At 35.8% G+C, this 8085-nt stretch overlaps 1 protein-coding gene across 1 annotated transcript in view; it reads right to left on the reverse strand.

Moving 5' to 3' along the window:
* The window catches only part of LOC105670108 (mitochondrial pyruvate carrier 1-like), a 105385-nt gene extending 99632 nt beyond the window's left edge, over positions 1-5753 (reverse strand). The window contains exons 1-2 of the mRNA XM_067354614.1: positions 5418-5753; positions 4427-4573 (exon numbers count right to left, since the gene is read on the reverse strand). The gene's annotated coding sequence lies outside the window, so the exon portion shown is untranslated. The remainder of the gene's footprint in view (positions 1-4426; positions 4574-5417) is intronic.
* Between the last annotated feature and the right edge of the window lie 2332 nt (positions 5754-8085).

Here is an 8085-nt window from a genome sequence, read left to right on the forward strand (position 1 = left end):
ATATATATATATATAAATGTAATAATTTATGCTTATGCAGTTATGCGTGGGGTGAATAGTGCTATCCCCACAGTGCTACAAAAATTAGTTACCAAACAACAACAAAGCACCTAAAATAAAAAAAAAATTAATGAAAATTACATATAAAGCGCTTACATATTATAACAAGTTGATCGTATTTTTGAATACGAGATAATCATCATGTCAAACTCCATCTAGTACATAAAAGTTGATATACACAAGCGTCGAATGTCATACACACTGCCGAATATATGTAGAAGCTGCTTGATCGCGCGACACAATTTTGGCAATATATATATATATATATCTTGGATTATATGTCAACTTTCACACACTAGATGGAATTAGACATATACAATTTCTCGTATTTAAAAATTCCTTCAACTGATTATAATACACGAAATATCATCTGGAAAAAAGATATTAATGTTCATGTATAAATTTTTGGAGTGGGGACTTGTAAGAATTGTAAATAAGCCCCACGCATAAACTGGAACAAACATAACTTGCACTTAAGCTGTCGAATATATTATATATACTATTATGTATACTGTAATGTAAATCCTTTCTTTTAAATATTTGCACTTATCGCTACTTCAGCTGCAATAATTTTTATCATAAGACAAATATAAATTTGGTAGAAAAAGGAGAATTACTTGGATTTAAAAAATTTTAATAAATCTAAATCTAAATTGTAATAGTAATAATGTAATGATAATATAATTCGAAATAAAATTAAAATAATAATTTGAAAGTAATAAAAGAATGCAATGTGATATTCTTAATTTGAGAGTGCTTGAAATATTACATCGCAAACGAATTATAACTTGATCTACTTCGTTCAGTGACATCGATCGAATTAGATCGAATTGTAATTTGTTTGCGATGTAATATTTCAAGCCCTGATGATAAATCCTTTTGCTCTTGTTCTTAACAAATCCGTGTCGAATTTACAAATGAGTTCAAAAGTAATAATGAGAGTTGCATTAGAAATCTTCTATTTTATCCTTCAATAAATCGCTATTCGTGAACAACTCCTTGACAAATAAAAATGTGTAAATTGTCCAACAATAGTCTAACGGCGGATCATTATCACAATAGCGACGCGCCGATATTCGCGAGTCGAGAGAATTATATATTCGTACGCCGAGAACCAATAATTCGATCCGAGAGAGCATTTCACCGAGGAGAGGCTGCACCGCAACGGTAACGACCCCGAGAGATGTGAGGTGAGCCCCGGCTGCCGTAGTGATTCAGGACGATCCTGCTTATTAAGTGGAGGCGAGTCCAGGGACGTAGAGGCCTCGGTGTATTATGGTCCCGGCGAGAGAGCGGCGGCGGATAGGTAGATGGAGATAGATATATACACGCCGTCCGCGCGGCTCACCCGGACGCTCCACAAACCGCTATTATTTATATTAAGTTTAATGCAACTACGTGACTGAATCCTCTTCGCCTGGCCGTCCCGCGTGGCCCCCCCGTATCATTAGTATACGCCTATTATTGCATTACTCCGCGGTCGGGCCGACGCGCGGCCGAGTATTACAACGAGATGTGCGCACAACCAGGTGGACGATGACCGAGCCACCGCGAAAAACCGGACCCTCGTGTAGCATTATCGTCGGGAGGAGCGATCGCGCGATCCTATCGATGGGATTCATCGCGTTTGTATTCGTGTGCCTTTTTCCCGGTATGCTAATGACGATATAGAATGACGCGTCGAATGAGTGGCAACACGTTTCACCTTACAACCTTCCCTCCCCCTCTTTCTTTCTTTCTCGCTTTGTCTCTTTGTGACGCGATACAGCATACAATTTTTATTCAAGATTCTTTGTTATCATCTTGCTTTTGAAATCAAAGTAATAAATATGTAAATCTAGGATAAATTCTCTCCAGAAGGATGCAACAAGGTGCGAATTGCATGTTTCAAGTCAAAGCCGTGTAATTTGCGCTCCACTATCTGTGTTCTAGCTTCGCGAATTAATCTCATTCAAGTAAATAAGACAATTACGGAGAATTTGTATGCCTTCTGAATCAAATTTTCTTCCGCGTCTTCTCGTTAACGATGTGAGTACCATTGGCTTTATTAAATGCAGATTGCACAATCCGACTAATCGTGAACTCATTGCACTTTTGTTCAAATAGGTACTTGAAATTTTTTAATTATGTGAATCACGCTTTGTAATATACGCCGCGAGGATATAGATGGTAATTAACATCGCATTGGAGTTTCGTGCGAGAATAATATCGTCAGAATGTCATGAATTATAAGAGTAAGATTCAGTTTGCGATTAACAAAGATGGAAATTATTTTTATAAACAATCAATCTAATCTTATTATTATCACTTCGTAAAAAATAAATGTTTATATTAAAATATATATATAAGAAAAACTTATTATAAAATTAATTTTAATGAATCAAGAGTGATTTTCTTACACAATGGTGTATGTAACTTATGTTTATCGTGTAAACTGCTACTATGTCAAGTTATCGATGATGCGTTATCTCAACACTAAGAGCGCGATTTTATCCAGTTTTCGCGGATCGATAATAGCCAGTGCTCGCACGGATGCTAGATTCACGGTATTACGTTCCGCTGGACAGGATTGCAATAAGATCGATTATCATCGCGGTCGAGATCATCTTGCGCGCTTTACTCTGCAAACAATGGCTCGTTCCCCATACGATCGAGCAAGTTTTAGAATTTCGCTGAAAATAGCGTCAGAATCACGGATAAAATCGTAAAACGCATCAACTTTATTAGTTCCCTAATTAGGAATCCTTAAGAATCCTCTTTCGAAGAAAAATACGCGTGTGACAATGAATGTTCATGTTTAAAATGTAAATCAAATTGAAAAACTTGAAGCACACAATATAAGTTAAATTGTAAAAAAATTATCTAACATTTTTATCTCAAGCATTTTCTGGAATAACATAGAAGCGATGTAAAATTAAAGATTAATTATCAATCATATGAAATAGTTACTTTTATATCTTATATTGCTGTAAAATCATATTGTTTTAATAAGATATATGCAATCGCGATCACGAATCGGACATCATTTTCGCGCTAGACACCTTCGTTTCGTTGAATCTGGTTTCCAGCGACCGGATTCCACCTGAATCTCGTTAACACCTAAGGCATTGTATTCCATGCCGTTCTGGACAATGTTTACGTGACTGGAACGGTTTTCATTGTGAGCAGTTACATCTCGCGCGAGACCTAAAAAATATTCCTGACCTCGTCCAGGTGTTCCTGGAACGAACAGCTTTTACGAGCAATGTAAGTCATGGCGTGATCGTTTTCTTGGGGAATCAGCGTGCGACTTCGCGTCATTCATGGAATATTTCTGTTCTACTCTCAATAAAATATTCTCCACCGTTTAAAATGCAATTATACATACAAAAATTTCAATTTTTATGTCTGGAAATCCGATAGGCTTATTATCAAAAAGTAAGATGCCGATTCTAATATAATTTATATAATATTGTGTCAACATATGAGATTTCGAGTTAGAATTAAGTTTTTGTAGAGATTATATACAATTCAAATAATGCTAGGTATGCAATTTTAGAAACATTTCGTAACATCAGGAATCTAAATTTTACACAATTTGCATGTAATCATTCTCAATTTAACTACACGACCACCCATAAAATGTTGACCCAAGGCCACTTTTAGAGTCTCTTTTGTCTTCGGTGTATAAAGCCTAGCAAGGATTCGTGAGAAGGTGCGGTCGCTCTTTTTGGTCGGGGTTGGGTAATTTCGTGTGCGTATACTGACGAATTTATGAATGGTGCGAGAAATATTTAAATGTTGCCAGGAGGGACGGCCCGCGTCTAGCAGTACGCTTGACTGCAGATATTTAAGCTGAGAGATTTAGAACTAGACTAGGCCGACTCTCGAGTCTCGCCGGGATGTAAATCATCTGAAGATTTCTAGCGCCACCCCTATAATCACTTCGTCTTCGTTATGCCGCTTCCTCGACCGAGGATCTCTCGACAAATTTGCGCCGACTTGCTCGCCAAAAGTTTTCTGTATCGCTTTTGTTTGTTGAACCTCTTGAGATTGCGTTATTATTTACGCGCACGGTTAATATTTTTAATAAACTTAATAAATATTTTCAAAAAACTTTTGAATAAATATAAATTTTTATCGGCGTGAGATATAAAGCGCGTTATATACATAATTTATGTTTTTCTTTTTATCAAAAATGTTTGCTAAATATAAATAACTACCACAGTTTATTCTTTGCAGTTATTGTAAAAATAGTAATGCAATGCTTGTGTAGCTTGTGCAGAGTTTTTATATTCTGTTTCTGCCACAGTTTATCGTTGATTATGCAAATTTTCAAACAATGAATCATAAAACGATCTCGCATTTACAATTTGGTCAAACTCACCGTTTGGAAGATGCTTTACTCATGGGGTGCGAAGGCCATCGGTAAAATGAGCGAAGGAAGGGCTTCGAACCGGATTAGCCAAATTACAGCTTTCATGTCAGGTGGGGTGATTGATGCTGTTGCCCCCAGAAACCGCCGTGGTGTTTTCTAGGAAATTAAATAGAGCCGAGAGAGATCAGAGGCTGCCGGACGCAGGTTGGAAAAGAAATAATCGAGGCATTTGTAGAACGTTAAAGATTCAAGTCTGGGACGCATTTTAGCGCGTCTTTAGCGCAAAATGATTACTGCCAGGCGGATGTTATTATGCATGCGCAAACAGGGCGCTAATAGCGCTATTACACACCTTTCTTTAGGGTATAGTATAAATCTTAACACTGACAGATTTTATGACAACCAACAGTCCTACATAAAGCAATGATGAGCTTACTTTGTTATAATTTTGCATTTTGTACACTAGTTTAAATAAAGTTATTTTAGTTTGAAGCTTTGTAATGCAAAAAGCATAAAAAAACTATATATAGAAATAATATTATTTAACATATCACATAATCTATTTACGAATGACAAAATAATGTTAAAAATAATTTGACTTATGATAATGTCCAAGACTTGAATATATCGAATTTAAAATGATTAAATTTTCACTATAATCATCTTGGAGTAAGATGATTTGAGAAAAGAGAGTGATATAAAAATTATATTTCTGCGTTATATACGTCGAAATAAATAAGTTGTTTCAAGTCATACGATCCACTATGTTTGTTTATCAGGCCATCAGAAGTGTAAATATAGTGATATTAAAAAAATTTTGTCGCTGAGAGAATGTTTTTGTTGCGTATTATTATGAGGTTATGGTCGGTCCGAATCGAACGACGGGATATCACAGATGAATCGTTCTGTGACTTTGCATCTCTTTTACCCATGTCATTCCATACAAATTACTATCTAAAATGTTAAATTTGGCATTAGATGATTGTTCCAAAGTATTTACCTGTGCTTTATCTGCGTGATAGTGATTAGCGCATTTCTCGTCATTTGAAATCGTCTAATCTGCTGTACGTTTCGCCATAGAAATCAACTTGTTAATATGCATCTTTCGTATGTATTCTGCGTTACTCACTCATCCATTGAACGATGCATCTCCAGCAGTATCAAGGAGCATCAAGAAAAGCATCGAGAGATCACCGTAATAGATTCATTAAAGCAAGGTATTGCTATCGAAATTTGCTGCGTCATGGTATGAGATTAGCTACACGAATGTAGTGACATCTGAATTTGGTTATAACAACTGATGCTAGAACACAGACGCGGTGACAGTGGAAATGAGATGCAAACACACGACATCGCGTATATGTATTACTACGCGGTTCGCGGAATATAATTCGCGTCGAGCGTCCCGGTTCAGTTGCGATCGCTCTGTGTCCTTGCATCTTTTTAAAGTAAGAGTTATGGGTAAGCATTTTGAGGTATAATCTTGCCGGCACACTCACTAGCGTGCTTTTCGTTATTCAAAATCACTTCGCGTTCCGTCGCGGGATTTTGTTTTTTGATATCGCATCTTTCATACGTATTTCACGTTATTCACTCGAACGTACATCACGAATGCCATTTATCATCCGCAAAATCGAAAAATATTATCAGAAGTATCGAAAGATTACCGTAATAGATTCATTAAAGCAAATAAAGTACCGTTTGAGATATTGAGATATTGAGATATTCATCGCGTAATAACGTACGCGACTAGTTGCACGAACATAGTACAATTAACGACATCTTGAATTTGTACAACCACTCAGTTCACGTTGAGCACGCCGGCGTTATAATCGGGTGATCGCTGTGTGTCCTCGTATTTTTTCTACTTATATCGAATGAATTCCGTGTACGAATAAGTATTTAAAGTGAGGAGCTTTGCGATGGGTAAGCATTTTGAGGTATAATCTTGCCGGCGCAATCGCGATTAGCGTGCTTTTCGTTATTCAAAATCATTTCGCGTTCCATCGCGGGATTTTGTTTTTTGATATGCATCTTTCATATGTATTTCACGTTATTCATTCGAACGTACATTATGAATACCATTTACCATCCGCAAAATCGAAAAATATTAACGGAAATATCGAAAAATTACCGTGATAAATTCATCAAAACAAATAAAATATCGTTTGAGATATTGAGATATTCATCGCGTAATGACGGATGCGACTAGTTGCACGAACATAGTACAATTACCGACATCTTGAATTTGTACAACCACTCAGTTCACGTTGAGCACACCGGTGTTAGGTGTTAGAATTCCACCGATTTGCATCATTCATACGTATTTCACATTATTCGTTTATCGAACAAGCATCGCGAATGCAATCCATTATCGCAATATCGAGCATATCAACAAAAGCATCAAAAGATTATCGTAATCGATTCATTAAAGTAAATGAGGTATTGTTTGAGATATAAAAATATTCGCCACGTGAGATTATGTTAGGTTAGGTTAGACGCAGGAAGACGCTGTGAGTTTTTGGTTATGAATGATTGGTCTTAACTTTCGAGCGTCCCAGTTTCTCGACAGAATATTATAATCGCATCGCGTTATTATATTTTTTCACTGTTCCTTGCAAATTCCGTGTATCAAGTGTCGGTAGTATCGAATTTAGTGATAGGCAATCATATCGAGGCACTAATATGGCCATGCAATTACGTTCAGCATGTTTTTTGTTATTTAAAATCGCAGAGCCGATTATTTTACGTTTCACCGAAGGACTTTGTGTTTATATATATTTTTTATGCATATTTCGCGGTTATACGAGTTATACGTGTTTTAATCGTCGGACAAATATTACGAGTGCTACCTATCATCTATATAATCAAAGACATCACAGATTTATCGCAAGATTGTAGAGACGCATTTATACACGCGTTGTTTATAATAAATCGGGAGTGTCGTATAAATTTGTTCATATTTCGTGGCGTGTGTTTATTCGAAATACGTTATATATATTCGCGGATATCATAATAGTGCCGAATGAAACAATAGACGATTATCGTACTCAAGTGATTAGTGCATGTGTGTGATCACGAATGATTCGGAGCTGGATCAACAGACAGAATAGAACAGAGGAATGCATTCGAGCGGTAATACACCGGAGGGCAAGTACATCGGGATAACAATGCAGTAAGATGGCAATAGAGCAGGTTTGGCAGTGCAACGGGGTGCAGTGCAGCAGTGCAGCGTCACCAACTGGTGAGTAAATTTGTTTGTTATAATATAGATTACTCGGAAAGTAATGGTCAATTGTTATTTTCAGAAAAATATTAAAAAATATGTGTATCATTTAGGAGTACAATAAAATTATGAAATAGTAAAGCAAAATAATAATATAACAAAGTTGCAATGTTAAAGTTATTTTGTTAATAATATATTAAGGAAATTGTAGAAAATGAAGTAAAAAATAAGCAATAAAAAGAAAATTTAGCATTTATAAATAGTGTAAATTGAATTTATGAGAAATTCTAACAGTAATATATAGAAGGCTCTTCAACGATATATATTAATAATATTAATTTACAAAATTATTTATCTTGTATATATAATATATAATGAAGAAAATGTACACATTAAAATTAGATAAAATCGATTATTATTTTCCGAATAATCTAGTTTAGTA

Source organism: Linepithema humile, chromosome 4, assembly GCF_040581485.1.
Source record: "Linepithema humile isolate Giens D197 chromosome 4, Lhum_UNIL_v1.0, whole genome shotgun sequence".
In the NCBI taxonomy this organism is placed as follows: Eukaryota; Metazoa; Arthropoda; class Insecta; order Hymenoptera; family Formicidae; genus Linepithema; species Linepithema humile.